The sequence below is a fragment of the Xenopus tropicalis genome, chromosome 5 (genome assembly GCF_000004195.4).
Source record: "Xenopus tropicalis strain Nigerian chromosome 5, UCB_Xtro_10.0, whole genome shotgun sequence".
In the NCBI taxonomy this organism is placed as follows: domain Eukaryota; kingdom Metazoa; phylum Chordata; class Amphibia; order Anura; family Pipidae; genus Xenopus; species Xenopus tropicalis.
This window is the reverse complement of record NC_030681.2, coordinates 147,532,050-147,546,265: the sequence shown is the minus strand read 5'-3', so window position 1 is coordinate 147,546,265 and position 14,216 is coordinate 147,532,050. Positions and strand designations below refer to the sequence as shown.

The 14,216-nt window shown below is 41.6% G+C and overlaps 1 protein-coding gene across 2 annotated transcripts in view; it reads left to right on the top strand.

Annotated features, from left to right (window-relative positions):
• Nucleotides 1-14,216, top strand: part of runx2 (RUNX family transcription factor 2) — a 157,440-nt gene that overhangs the window by 120,608 nt on the left and 22,616 nt on the right.

Here is a 14,216-nt window from a genome sequence, read left to right as displayed (position 1 = left end):
TGAAAAACAAGATGTCTTCCCACAGTGGAATGCATGTGTTCTCAAACATCTTCCTGTAGTGATTTGTTGTGGCACTTTCCAAATACATCCTATGAGCATAATAAGAAGCTCAGACTTTAGTTCTATTTTCCCTTGAAGTAAAATGAACAGGCAGCCCGTTGGGACTATTATCTGCTGTCCCATTCTCATGGCGGAATGTAGCCGTGTCGGAAAAACAGGGTGACTTCATTCATCCTGTTGCGCGGGATCCAGACGGATCATCTTATTCCAGCTCAGCTATATAACAGGCAAGATATTAGCTGGCCAGATTAAATTACACTCCCTGCTTCCTACAGCTGCAAACATACCAAAATATGACAGGCATTTATTTGTTGGACACTTCAGGCCGCTGCAGAAACCATCTTGTACAAAGTGCTGTTTTTTTTAAATGTTTTTTGTTCTTGCAATGGACGAAATGATGAACTGAACTTGCAGTTAGTGGAATGCTCTTTAAAAAAAAAAAAAAACGGTTTCAGTTCTCAAATCGTTCAGGGCCTTTTTTTTTTTTGACTGTCAGAAGCTGGGCCGGGGGCCAAGCAGGAAATGAGACATCGAGAGGTATTTGTGTTGTGAAACCTTCGGAGGAACTGATGCAAGGATACGCAGGCTGTTTATGCATTCCTCCTTCTTTTGCAGGCATTATTTTAGTCAGCTTTATGGCCCATAGTGTGGCCTTCTTAATAGGCCTTTATTCTGTTGGGGGGGTTTTCTGGTCTGAAATAATGACTGCACTCTCCCATTGGTATTGGCATTGTAAGTACATAACAGTGTACAGAAATACTGTATATATATATTCATATCTATGTGTCTTTAGTTGTGGTGAGCCTTGGGGCAAATCAGGCTTTGCAGGGTCCCATTATTTTTATAAAATATGACCATATAACCCGTGACCCTTCATGTGGCCTTCAGCTCTGTGGTTGTGGGAGCTGTACGTTAACAGTAGCTGAAAGGCAAAGTTACTGTCACATTATTTCCCTATTCTCTTTACCTTGCCTGTTAGCATCTTGCCTTACTGACTTCATCTTGCTCTACAGTCTCCATATTGTCCTAATGTCTTCATTTTAACCTGCTCTACTGTCTCCATTTTGCCCTACTGTCTCCATCTTGTTCTTCTGTCTTCATCTTGCTCTACAGTTTCCATCTTGCCCTACTACTATCTCCATCTTGCCTTTGTGTTTTCATATTGTCCTACTGTCTTCATGTTACCCTACTGTCTCCATTTTCCATACTTTCTCCATCTTGCCTTTGTGTTACATATTTTTCTACAGTCTCCTTGTCCTACTACCTTTATTACACTCTACTGTCTTTATCTAACTCTTCTACCTCCATTTTGTTCTATGGTCTCCATCTTGCCCTACTGTCTCCATCTTGCCATACTGTCTTCATCTTACCCTACTGATTCCATCTTGTCATACTGTCTTCATCTTGCCTTTGTGTCTAAATCTTGTTCTACAATCTTCATCTTGCCCTACTGGTCTTATCTTGTTCTGCTGTCTCCATCTTACTCTGCAGTTTGTTTTTTGTCCTGATGTCCTTATTTTATTGTTTGTCTCCATCTTGCTCCACTGTCTTTATCTTGCCATAATGCCATTTTCTCTTTGTCTTGCAATGCTGTCTTTATCCTTCCTATCTGCTGCCCTTTGCCCTACTATAAATGCCATCTGACTCTCCCCGCTGCACTGTAAAGCTCATTGTGGGCCCCTGGGCAGTTGAGTGTATTTGCACCCACCTCAAGACACCACTGCCTCAAGTAGAGGGACACCTTTGCAACAGGTCATGTACTTACAATTTACCTCCAGCAAAACCTCTGAAAATGATAATTAAACCACACATTTTACTCTATAACCTTGTTGCAAGGTGTAGTGCTGCTGTACAGTTCCCCTTATACAAATATAGATTTACCCTTTCCCAATGTACCCCCTATTGACCTTTCAGGTATGACTAGGGAGCTTCTCCTGCTATCCCATACAGTGGGATGTAATATTACAAACTTGGCATACCCTGCCTGTGTCTTTCCATGTATTGCTGAACTGCATTTCCAAGATTCCAACAGTTGTAGTTTAACAACAGCTGCAGTATGACAGAGTGGGCTGGGGGGCACAAACATTGCACAGGGCCTTTCTGCCACTGGTAGCATTTCCCTTACTAAACTACAATTCCCAGCATTCCTCTTTAGCTGTCTGAGTATAGTATTTATCAGCACAAAGAGAACCGCTGGCATAGGATCAAACAGCTCAGTCTGGTTATTTCTCCATGACATGCAGCTCATTCAGTATTGGGATATTTTTTCCCAAAGCACACTGTTTATTTTTGTTTCTGCATAGCACTGGCTTTTACACATACTGGCTTCCTGTAGTGCTGTCCTAATTTTAACTGCTCTGATGGTCTCCATTCAGGGATTCGGGAAGTGGTGGGGACAGGAAGCAGCTGCTGCCAGAGACCATTCCTTCACATCTGCCCATTACTTTTCATTCCTCTGCGCTGATCAATGTTCCAGATCTTTGGCATTGGCCGAACCCCTGCTTCATTCATTGCCCCTGTGCTCTCCCTAACTGGCCTTTGGGCTGGGCCCCCTTAGCTCATAATAAGGTTACAGATATATAGAAACATTGGGGTAACAGTCACCCTGCTATAGTTCCAGGGGTACCCAGGGCACAAATAAGCACTCACCCCAAATCCCCCCCTAACTGGCCTTCAGGCTGGGCCCCCTTAGCCCATAACAAGGTTACAGATATATAGAAACATTGGGGTAACAGTCACCCTGCTATAGTTCCAGGGGTACCCAGGGCACAAATAAGCACTCACCCCAAATCCCCCCCCCAACTGGTCTTCAGGCTGGGCCCCCTTAGCCCATAACAAGGTTACAGATATATAGAAACATTGGGGTAACAGTCACCCTGCTATAGTTCCAGGGGTACTCAGTGCACAAAATCCCTGAAGCTATTTTTGGGGGGCTACTCGTGCCTGTATCTCAGATATTGAATCCATTTGAGGGTATATAACTAGCAGGGGGTTACTAAGTAACTGTTCAGGTGTTTAAACTTGTTTGGGAAGGTAATTAGCAAATATAATAGAAGTTAAGCCGACAGTTTGAGATAATAGCAATCAGAACCGTTTAGGTCCTTAATTACTGTCAGATAATTATCTGTTGCTAGATGTTCCACATGTGACGGTGGATAAAAGGCTCTGCTTCGGTATGTAGGTTTGTGGGAACAGTGTTCCGGAACTCAGACTGTGTGGCCCTCCTGACGTTTATTCTCACACAGGTGTGTTGTTTGTTTTTTGCGATACTTGGGAACAAAAAACCAGGGCGATTCCATGCCAAAACAAGCTGCCTTCTCATATAACAAAATGCTCTACTACTCTACTATATTCAAGAAACATATTTAAAGTTATACAACATCATTAAAGGGGCAGTTACATTGAATAATTGAAAAACCACAAAGAGTAAAATATAGAGAATGCAAACTAGCAAGCAAGTAATGGTTTTTGTTTCAGACTGAAACACGAATCAGGCAAATGTACATCAAAAGATATGGACGGAAAATTTGGAAAGTTTCAGTAGTGCGTGTTTGGCCCTGGCTGGTTTCTGGCATTTCTACCTCATTCACTTTTCCTCTCTCCCACTGCCATTCTAGCCATTGTCATTTTAGCTTTCTTCTTTTCCTCTCCTTCCACTATACCTCTTCTTGCATTTTAGCTTTCTTCTCTTCTCCTGTTTTACCATTTTAGCTTTCTTCTCTTCTCCTGTTCTGCCATTCTAGCCTTCTTCTCATTTTCTCCTACTTTCTGTATATGATTAATGTTTCCCTCTCTTCCTCTGTCATTCTAGCCTTCTTCTTTTTTCTTCTTCTATTCTAGCTTCTTTTTCTTCTTCCCTTCCGGCTTTTTAACTTTCTTATGTTCTTATGTTCTGCCATTCTAGCCATCTTCTCATTTCTTCTTCCCTTCTGAAAGTATATGATAAATTTCATCTTCTTTCCTTCTCTGTCATTCTAGCTTTCTTCTTTTCTCTCCTTCTACTATTCTAGCTTCCTTCTCTTCTCCTCTTCTTGCATTCTAGTTTACTTCTCTTCTCCCATTCTGTCATTCAAGCCTTCTTTTAATTTCTTCTTCCCTTCTGAAAGTATATGATACATTTCTTCACCTCTTCTCCTCTGTCATCTTAGTTTTCTTCTTTTCTCTCCTTCCTCTATTCTAGCTTTCTTCTCTTCTCCAGTTCTGCCATTCTAGCTTTCTTCACATTCCCCCTTCCCTTCTGCTAGCATATTCATTATTTCCCTCCTGCCCTTCTCTCCCCCCGTCATTATATCTTTCTTGTCCTTGCCCCTTCTGCCAAGCCTGTCCTTTTCTTATCCACTCACTTTTTGCCACCCTTCCCTACTTCTCCCCCCTATCTGCAAGAAGATAGTTCTTATAACGTTTCTCCACACCTGGTGGGAGTAATCCCTTACAAGCCTTACTACTTTCCCCTTTTTCTTTTCTGCTTTCTTAATGCCACCCTTTGCTTTCTCCATTTCCCTTTTCTTTATCTCCTTTTCAAGGAAAATTTTACATAAATCATAGGATATTCATAGGATATCAACATAGCATACTGACAGCAGTGTCCACTAAATGTTTTTCTAGACTTTTTTTTCATATAATTTATGCCCTCATTGTAGTTGTCACTTCTAACTTGTAGGTATCCCAGGCAATCAGGATGTCTCTGTCAACCAGTTGCTAGGGTCAGTTTGGTCTCTACGCTGTTGAGTTGAGACAGAATAGAAAGGCAAATAATTACCCGACCCCTGAAAGTAGAAAGAGTCACGGGACAGAACGCCTCCACCCTTAGTAGGGATGATATAATAAAAAGTTTGTTCCAGGTCTAGTATCCCATAGCAACCAATCCAATGTTCTCTTTCAAAAGTTGAATGCTACCTGCTGGTTGCAGTGGTACACTACATCTTGCACAGCGGCCCTTTACATTACATTATTCCCTGTACTATGTACATACACCTCACTCTGTACTGCTCTGTGAGTAGGAAATAAAGCTAAGAAAGTGTTGTTTTGGCTGATATTTCTGCACAGGAAGTTACAATTCAAGCAGGAACTGCTCCCTGCCCTCCAAAAACAGTTTTACATTTTTAAAATGCAGTTTTTCCTCCTAAAATGAGTTTATGACTCAGTATGTAACCATTCTGGCCATTCTATCCCAGATGTAATGAACACCCTCTCTACGCTGGCAGCAGAGGGGTTAAAAAAGCACTAATATTACCCATATGTTAACGTTGTACAGTCAGCGGGACAGTAATGCAGAGTTATATATACCTTTATACATGTTTTATATATGGCGCTGTGAAATATAGTGGAAGAAAACTCAAAGAAACTTGCACAATGCTGTAACAGTTACTGCACCATACCGCCAAATGGGGTGGGGCTAGCTTGAAAGTAGGTGGGGTTTGTGACACATAAGGCCATATCTAGGTGCGTTGCCTATATTGTCCTGCTTTTTAATATTCAAATGTTGAGAGTTGCTACACCACCAGAAATGTTGTATATTTCACTAGGGCCACCATGAGTTATTGCGGGACCCCAATGCTATTATTAGCAGGGACCAATTATTGGCCCACTGGTCACCAGGGTGGGTGGCCCTGCCATTACATAAAACAGGGCCTCAATGAAAAATAGAAACCCTAGTATCACATGGTCATACTCCCTGATCCACCATCAGTTGCCAAAACCCTCCCACAATGCCACACAAAGCTGCCTACTCTCCCACAAGCCCCAACTTGCAATCCACTAATTGCTCTTTTTCATCTAGGGGGCCCCCTCTGCCATAGGGCTCCTGAGTTTGTAACCCCCCCCCCCCCCATGTCAACCACATCTAGTAATGAAATACTGTTACTGTCATGTAAATACATTTTGTATATATTAATACATATTTGTAGATGTTCAACCTTCAGCCATTGGTTTTTAGGGGTTACTGGGAGTTGTAGTTTTAGGACCAGGATGGAAATCCCCCTGACTGTATGGGAAGATTTCTGAAGCTGTATGGGTTGGCAGCTCGTGAGCGGTATGTGGGTGGCAGCTTTTCTTACAGGAAGTCTTTCTAGGAACCGAAAACCTGTTTCCTTTTTACCTCTACTGTCAGTGACTGCGATTCAGTTTTTCCTATAGCATTGGCCTTGTGTGATGCGCGGCTTTAGAGCAGAGCCAAGAAGAACTTCATGAACATGGCATGAGAGACAGAGCAGTGTGTCCTAATTCTACCTATCCCATGTTTTGCCACTTGGGGCACTGTTCCCTTAAGGTGGCCTTACACGGGCAGATTTCAGCTGCCAATTTGGGTCCTTCAGACGGATTCAGTAGCTTATCTGTATAAGCACCCCCGACGGGCCTACCCAACACCTACCCTGGCCTAAAATTGGACTATTGGACAGGTTTTAGATTGGATTCAAAGTATGGCCAACTTTAGTGTCTACAGCAAAATAACCAGTTGCCCTTGCCCCACCAATATGAAGAAAGAGAGTCTATACCCTAGAAAGAAAACTTAACCAACTGATAGTTTAATTATCATATTAGGTGGCCTATTAAAGAATCTTACCCAGTTAGAATATATATATATCAGTAAATTTTGCATCTTTACCTTGAGCCGCCATTTAGCGATGGGCTGTGTGCTCCTTCGGAGATCAGCTGACAGGAAGTGATGCAGCTCTAACTGTAACAGGAAGTAGTGTGGAAGAAAAAGGCAGAAATCTGCCCATTCATTGGCTAATGGGGTCTAGCATGTATGCGTGCCTTGGCTTGTTTGTGTGCACTGTGAATCCTATGATCCCAGGGGGCGGCCCTAAATTCTTAAAATGGCAGTTTTCTATTTAGGATTACCCAATGGCACATACTATGAAAATAGTGTGTTTTTATGAAGCAGGGTTTTACATATGAGCTATTTTATGCGACACATTTTTATAGAGACCTACATTGTTAAGGGGTTTAGTTTTCCTTTAAAAGCAGGGACCTGACGTTAGGGTGCAATTTGCAGTACGAGGGCAGGAAGGGGGTTTAACAAGCTGGTGTTAAGGCATGGAAACATTTTCCATATATCTCTGTAAAGGTTACAATGGGCTCCCTTTAAATAACAGTGACTTGCTTTAAAGCCTTGCTGCCTCTTTCAACTCCAGGATGAAACAGTTAAGATGCAGTAAATGGGGGGTTTGGATACCAGTAGCCCCGCAGGTGATTGGCAAGGGAGGGGGGGGCCTCGTTATATTTTTTATTATCCCTTTGGAACTTCCTCTAACTACTGCAGCGGAGGAGAGACTGCCCATTCCCAGACTGCTCTGGGGCGGCCCAGCATGGGTATGGCAGCACGGCAAGGCGATGGCATATTTAACGTGACAGGTGCTAATCTTGCTGAGAATTCGGCCTCATCCCGCACCGCCCATTAATGTATATACGCGCAAGAATAGTTTTCTGTTTGTCTGAGGTGTCAGCGAGCCCATATGGACCACACAGGTTAGGGCTCTGCCAAACACAGCCGCACTAATTTGTCTGCCCTATTATTTTAGTTGGACTCCAACGGCAGCACTTTTTATTTGTAAATGAAAAAACAAATGTCATTTGTGAGGTTATTTGTGTGGTCGAAGGTGTCTCGGTGGGGTGTCATTAATATGTTCCTCCCAGGACCCCTGTCAGCTGAAGGTCAAAGGGAGAGGGTGAAAGCAAAAAGGGTTAGGTTTGGGAACAAGGGACTGAGACAAGGGCAAAGCAATATTATATACAGAATAATGTACCCCCTACTGTAAATGATAAGGATATTAGCAGTCACTGAGGGGTTCTGTGCCCCCCATATAAAGGCACAAGGCTGCAGGCTGAGTTATACAGGGAACTCTGAGTATCACTCATGTATTATAAGGGATAATGTACCCCCTACTGTAAATGATAAGGATATTAGCAGTCACTGAGGGGTTCTGTGCCCCCCATATAAAGGCACAAGGCTGCAGGCTGAGTTATACAGGGAACTCTGAGTATCACTCATGTATTATAAGGGGTAATGTACCCCCTACTGTAAATGATAAGGATATTAGCAGTCACTGAGGGGTTCTGTGCCCATATAAAGGCACAAGGCTGCAGGCTGAGTTATACAGGGAACTCTGAGTATCACTCATGTATTATAAGGGATAATGTACCCCCTACTGTAAATGATAAGGATATTAGCAGTCACTGAGGGGTTCTGTGCCCATATAAAGGCACAAGGCTGCAGGCTGAGTTATACAGGGAACTCTGAGTATCACTCATGTATTATAAGGGATAATGTACCCCCTACTGTAAATGATAAGGATATTAGCAGTCACTGAGGGGTTCTGTGCCCATATAAAGGCACAAGGCTGCAGGCTGAGTTATACAGGGAACTCTGAGTATCACTCATGTATTATAAGGGATAATGTACCCCCTACTGTAAATGATAAGGATATTAGCAGTCACTGAGGGGTTCTGTGCCCCCCATATAAAGGCACAAGGCTGCAGGCTGAGTTATACAGGGAACTCTGAGTATCACTCATGTATTATAAGGGGTAATGTACCCCCTACTGTAAAAGATTAGGAGTTCCATGGCCATATAAAGGAATGAAATTTAAAATACACCATTTTCTAAGTACATCACTAAGCACTGATTATAACTGTAAGGATATAATACACATGGGCCATAAACATCCTCCTTATAAGCAGTGCTTAGTGATGTCATACGTTATAACCGTTGCTTAGTGATTCTATCACAATACTTACTGAAACTTGTATATTATAATAATGTACCCCCTGCTGTAAAATATGAGAATAGTAGAAGTCACCATCACCTATAATATCCTTACATTTTACAACAGGCGATAAATTATTCTGTTTGTTTTACAGGATAATCATGGGTATTGTGTATGTATATATATATATATATACACAGGAATGATCAAGGGCAGGTAGGAAGGACAGTATATTTTTCCAGAAAGATGGCACCACTTCTTACATGATGTAATGATTTATACACTATCATGCTGAATGTTATGTAGTGACATCATTCCACTTTGTACCATCTGAGGGTGAAATCATCCCACTTGACTTTACATGATACTGTTTAGGCTTGGCACATAATATCACCCCCCTTGCATGATATCATACTGTTGGACATCATCCCACTTACATGACATGACAGAGTTCAACCATTATACTTAATGACATTATCCTGCTTATTTGACATGATACTGTTTAGGTCACATAATGACATCTCTCCATCATACATTTTGAGAATGACATAGAAAGACCTCATCCCTCTTACATCATCACACTGTTTATCATGTAACCTACCTGTTTATGAGGGGGTAGGTTGGTTTGGCTGATGAAGTAGTAGGCCTCACTCCTGCAATAAACCTGAGGCTAAATATCACAATATACTTTTCAAATGTAAATAAGGCCCTGGGGCAGTTGGGTTATGATCTGTTGATCTGGTTATGGTCGGAGCATGTTTAGGGGATTAGGCCGAATGCCTTTTTGGTTGTTTAAATCCAGCGGAAGAGAAGAGAATAAGAAATATCCTTGAAGCGTACAAACCCAGTGAAGTGAGGGAATCTGTCTGAAATGGAGCTGGAAGGGATCCAACGTAAGCAGAACACGGTGTCATGATCTCCGCGGCTGCTCCTTCAGCAGATAAACACAGGGCCGCCTTCTGGGTAGTTTTTATGGCCACTTCTGAGGTAGCTGTTATGGAGTCAGTGAGACGAACCGCAGGCCTTCATGAACTCAACCCTCACTTGCTGTTCCAATGTGATTTAAGCCTGCACTGTGACATATAATATAACCAGGGCTAACTCCAGCTGTTTCTGAACTACAGCTCCCAGCCATGCCTCACTGATATACTGTTAGATGCAATTCTGCAGCCGCTGGGGCACTTTGCCTGCATATTAACTTTTTGTGGTAATAGATTACTTTTATGTAATGGTATCAAAGAACCAAGTAATAAATCTATTTGAAATCTTTTTGTTCTCCACTTCCAGAACTGGAGCAACAACAAACCAAGGGTCATTATAGACCACCAGGGGGTTCTGTTTGAAACCAGGAAGCTAATAAGGAAACATGCAGGGCAGGTGTTGTTAGTTGGGTTACACTCATCAAGGAGGTACCCTCTCAGTATCTAGAAACACAAGCTTTATTAGATGATTCTACCAGAAGTCATTAACTGCTGCAACACTCTCTGCAACCACCACCAAAAATCTCTGTTAGCTTACTCTTACACAGGTCTAAAGCAGTGAGACCTCTAGTGGCTAAATCTAATACATCATATTGCTAGGGGTGTTTGGCAAAAACACATAACTTTATTATATGGGGCACAAGGCGATGCACTGGCACAGGTAGGGTTAAATGGCATACAAGACAATGTACACAATGTATTGCGCCTGTGGTTGCTAACCTTTGAATTTCTGTGGTCCAGATAGAGTTGCTACCTGGCTGGTATTTCACCGGCCTAAGTCCAGGGAAAAGTCCAAGACACAGCACAGCAGGGGTTAACAAGGCTGAAGGTCTAACCTTCAGGCAAAGGGTCCCAACACAGGCACAGGATCAAACGTGTCGACAATGGGAATCAGAACCTCAGGAACACACAGACAGGCTGGAAATTATTATTATTATTAAATTTTGACCCATTTAGGAGCAATTGCGTCAGTTACATAGTTACATAGGGTTGAAAAAAGAGTCCATCAAGTTGAACCCTTCCAAGTAAACCCAGCACCCACAGCCCTATACTTACCAATCTATACACTCACATACATAAACTATAAATACAACCACTAATACTAACTGTAGATATTAGTATCACAATAGCCTTGGATACTATGCCTGTTCAAGATCTCATCCAGGCCCCTCTTAAAGGCATTCCCCATCCCCTGCTGAAGCCCTGGTGTCTGAGGGTGCTGTGCCAGTCCCTGGCACTCTCTTACGGGTGACACTGATGTCACTGAACTGCCCTATGACACATACATATGCTTGATGTAATGGAGTCTGCTGCATTGGTGAATGCTAGGTTTAGCGGCAGATAAATAAGTCAGTTACCACTTTATGTCTAGATGTGGAAAAACCCACAGAGGCCCCTTCATAGCTGATATATGTGTAACCTTGGGAACCTGGAGATCCCCTCAGTACTTATCGTTTGCTATGGCCTTTCCTGGGGCTGCCCCTTGCTTAGGTGATAGATTGTTATGACTGTAAACCTGGTCCGTGTCAAACTATAACTACCTTTTCCTTTGAGATAAATCTTCCCTATGATTGGGGTAAATTAGTCCTCATCTTCGTATCATTTTCCTTAATAAGCTGCCCAGCCGCCCCTCGGGTCGATGGCTTGTGTATCTCTCCACATCCCTGTAGCCCTTATTTACTGAAAAGAATAAATAAGGTAGCCGCACTAGGTCGCTGGCTATTAAAGCATTTAAGAGCGCTCATTAAAAACCCAGATGTGAAGCTCCCTATTGTCTGTGTACCTCCTTGAAGAAAGGAATGAGGAAGAGCGGCTGGTACATTGCGTGACATGATTTGTTTGGGCCTGAGCCTGGGTCCTGAGATATTGGGACAACAATGGCAGCCATGTTTGGCTCTCCTTCCCCTGGCACACAAACACTCACGCTTTTATACTCCCTTTTATTAGTTTTACAGCGGAATATGGGCTTGCTAAATGGTACAGCCTGAGGGGATGTTTGTGAGCTTTTTATTTTTTATTTCTATCCCAGTCCTAACTGCCATTTGTACCTGACGTCATTTATTATAGTTTTACCTTAGGTCACAGAGGCGTTTTCTCACATTCCTGTCTAGCACTTTGGTTCTGTGCATTCATACAATGCCCCGGGTTAATATTATGTAAAGTCGTCCTTCCCATTCCCCCCTCCTCAAAAGATTCACACATCCCTTTATTAGGTGGATTTTATCCAATGCTTTTTAATGGGGAAATTCACCCAAGTTTTCAGTTTGATGTAGAAAAATAAATTCTATGACAATGCTGTATTGGTCAGGGATGTTTCTGTTATGGTATTTTATGTTTTTTCTATGCTCTCTTGACCATAATGTTTTTTAATGTAACCAACAATGAATATTATCAAATGGGCATATACACATCAGTAACTATTGCCTTTTTATATCTTTTTAAATCTATACCATATTAAGTGACCTATTAAACTATCTTACCAAATTGGAATATATATATCCATAAATATTGAATTTGTACATCTTTTACTTATAGCCACCATTTTGTGATGGGCTGTGTGCTCTATCAGAGATCACATGACCAGAAGTAATGGAGCTCTAACTGTAACAGGAAGTAGTGTGGGAGTAAAAGACAGAACTCTGTCTATTCATTGGCTGATGTGACCTAACATGTGCTATGTATCATGCGTATGTAAAGTGGTTGTTCACCTTTGCATTAACTTTTAGTATGATGCAGAAGGTGATATTTTGAGACAATTTGCAATTAGACTTTGTCTCTTTATTATGTTCAGCAGCTCTCCAGTTTAGAATTTCTGCACCTATCTGGTTGCTAGGGACCAAATTACCCTAGAAACCTGGCAGTGGTTTTAGTGAGTCACTGATATATTAATAAGAGAGGACCTGAATAGAAAAACAAGTAATAAAAAGTAACAATAACAAAACAATTGTAGCCTCACAGAGCAATAGTTTATGGACTGCTGGGGTCAGTGACCCCCATTTGGAAGCTTGAAAATGCCAGAAGAAGAAGGCAAATAATTCAAAAACTATAAAAACTATAAATTGAAAAGCTGCTTAGAATTGGTCATTTTTATTCTGTAAAATATTAAAAGTCAACTTTCTATATAGGATTATCTAGTGGCACATATTATTACAAAAGTATATTTTTATGAAAATGGTTTATTTAGATGAAGGGTTTTACATATGAGCTGTTGTTCAGGGCATAGTTTTCCTTTAAGCCACCATTTAGTAATGTTCTGTGTGTCAGAAGTGTGTGGCTCATCTGTCCATTCACTGGCTGATGTAACCTAGCATGTATGCATGCCTTTGGTTTGTGTGTGAGCACAGGGAATGTTTTATTTATATGAAACTATGTTTTATGTCATTTATTCTTCTCTTTGGTTGCCAGGCAGGTTTACTAGCCCTAAACTAAGTTGTTTTTTAAAACAATTAGGCACCTAATGCTGCCCTTTTGTGATAAATATTTCCCAGCTAGATTAATTGAACAGGTAGGTGGGTAGGCAGCTGTGCCACGCACTGTTTCACTTGCTGGCTCCACCTATCTTCAGGCTGGGCAGTCAATAGTCCAGCACTATGGTTGTAGTACACCATTCCCTTAGAGACAAGGTAATATCCCTGGGAAATGCTCTCAGCAGTGAACAAAAATTAAATGTAGGGATGCACCAAATCTGGAAAAAAATGGGAACATTTTTCAACTTCCGTGTTTACATGACAAAAAGTCACGTGATTGTTAGGATTCGAATTAGGTTCGGCCAGAGGCATGGATTCGGCCGAATAGGAATCCAGCTGAAAAAGACTGAATCTTGGCCGAATCCCAAACCGAATCCTGGATTTGAGGCATCCCTATTTAAATGACAAACAAGATTTTCCAGCCAGGCTTCTGATCAAAATGTAGTCATTTATGGATTCAAATCCAGGGGGGGGGAAATTTTGGGACCTACTTATCTATAACTGGTAGCCCAAAAATGACCAAAGTAGCTTGATATCAATTAAAAAAAAAGTGTAGCAAGTGGATGCATTTATTAGATAAGGTGGTCCGTTATATTCTTTGTCAGATAATATCTTGCACATACCTGTAACTGGTACGCACCTAACAATCAGTATGTATTATATGCATCTAGCAATCAATACAGTATGTCCTATAAATACTTAGGTCATGACTTAGGTTGTAACTTGCCAGGGATGTATAGTAAATAATTACTTGGTGGGCTGCCATGGTTTCATCTGTAAATTTGGTCACATACATCTCACTGCTGAAAGAATACTTCATGTACAGAAACTTTTGGCAACAGATATAGGAAATTGCTCTGCAAAACTCTAAAAAATATAGCTGGCAATGTTCTATTTTATATACTTAACTTACTGTACCAGCCCAGAGGTTTAGCAGTCTTATAATAGTAATTATCCAGATCTTCACTGTTGTCCCCAGCAGTTCCCCATCTTGGATCTTG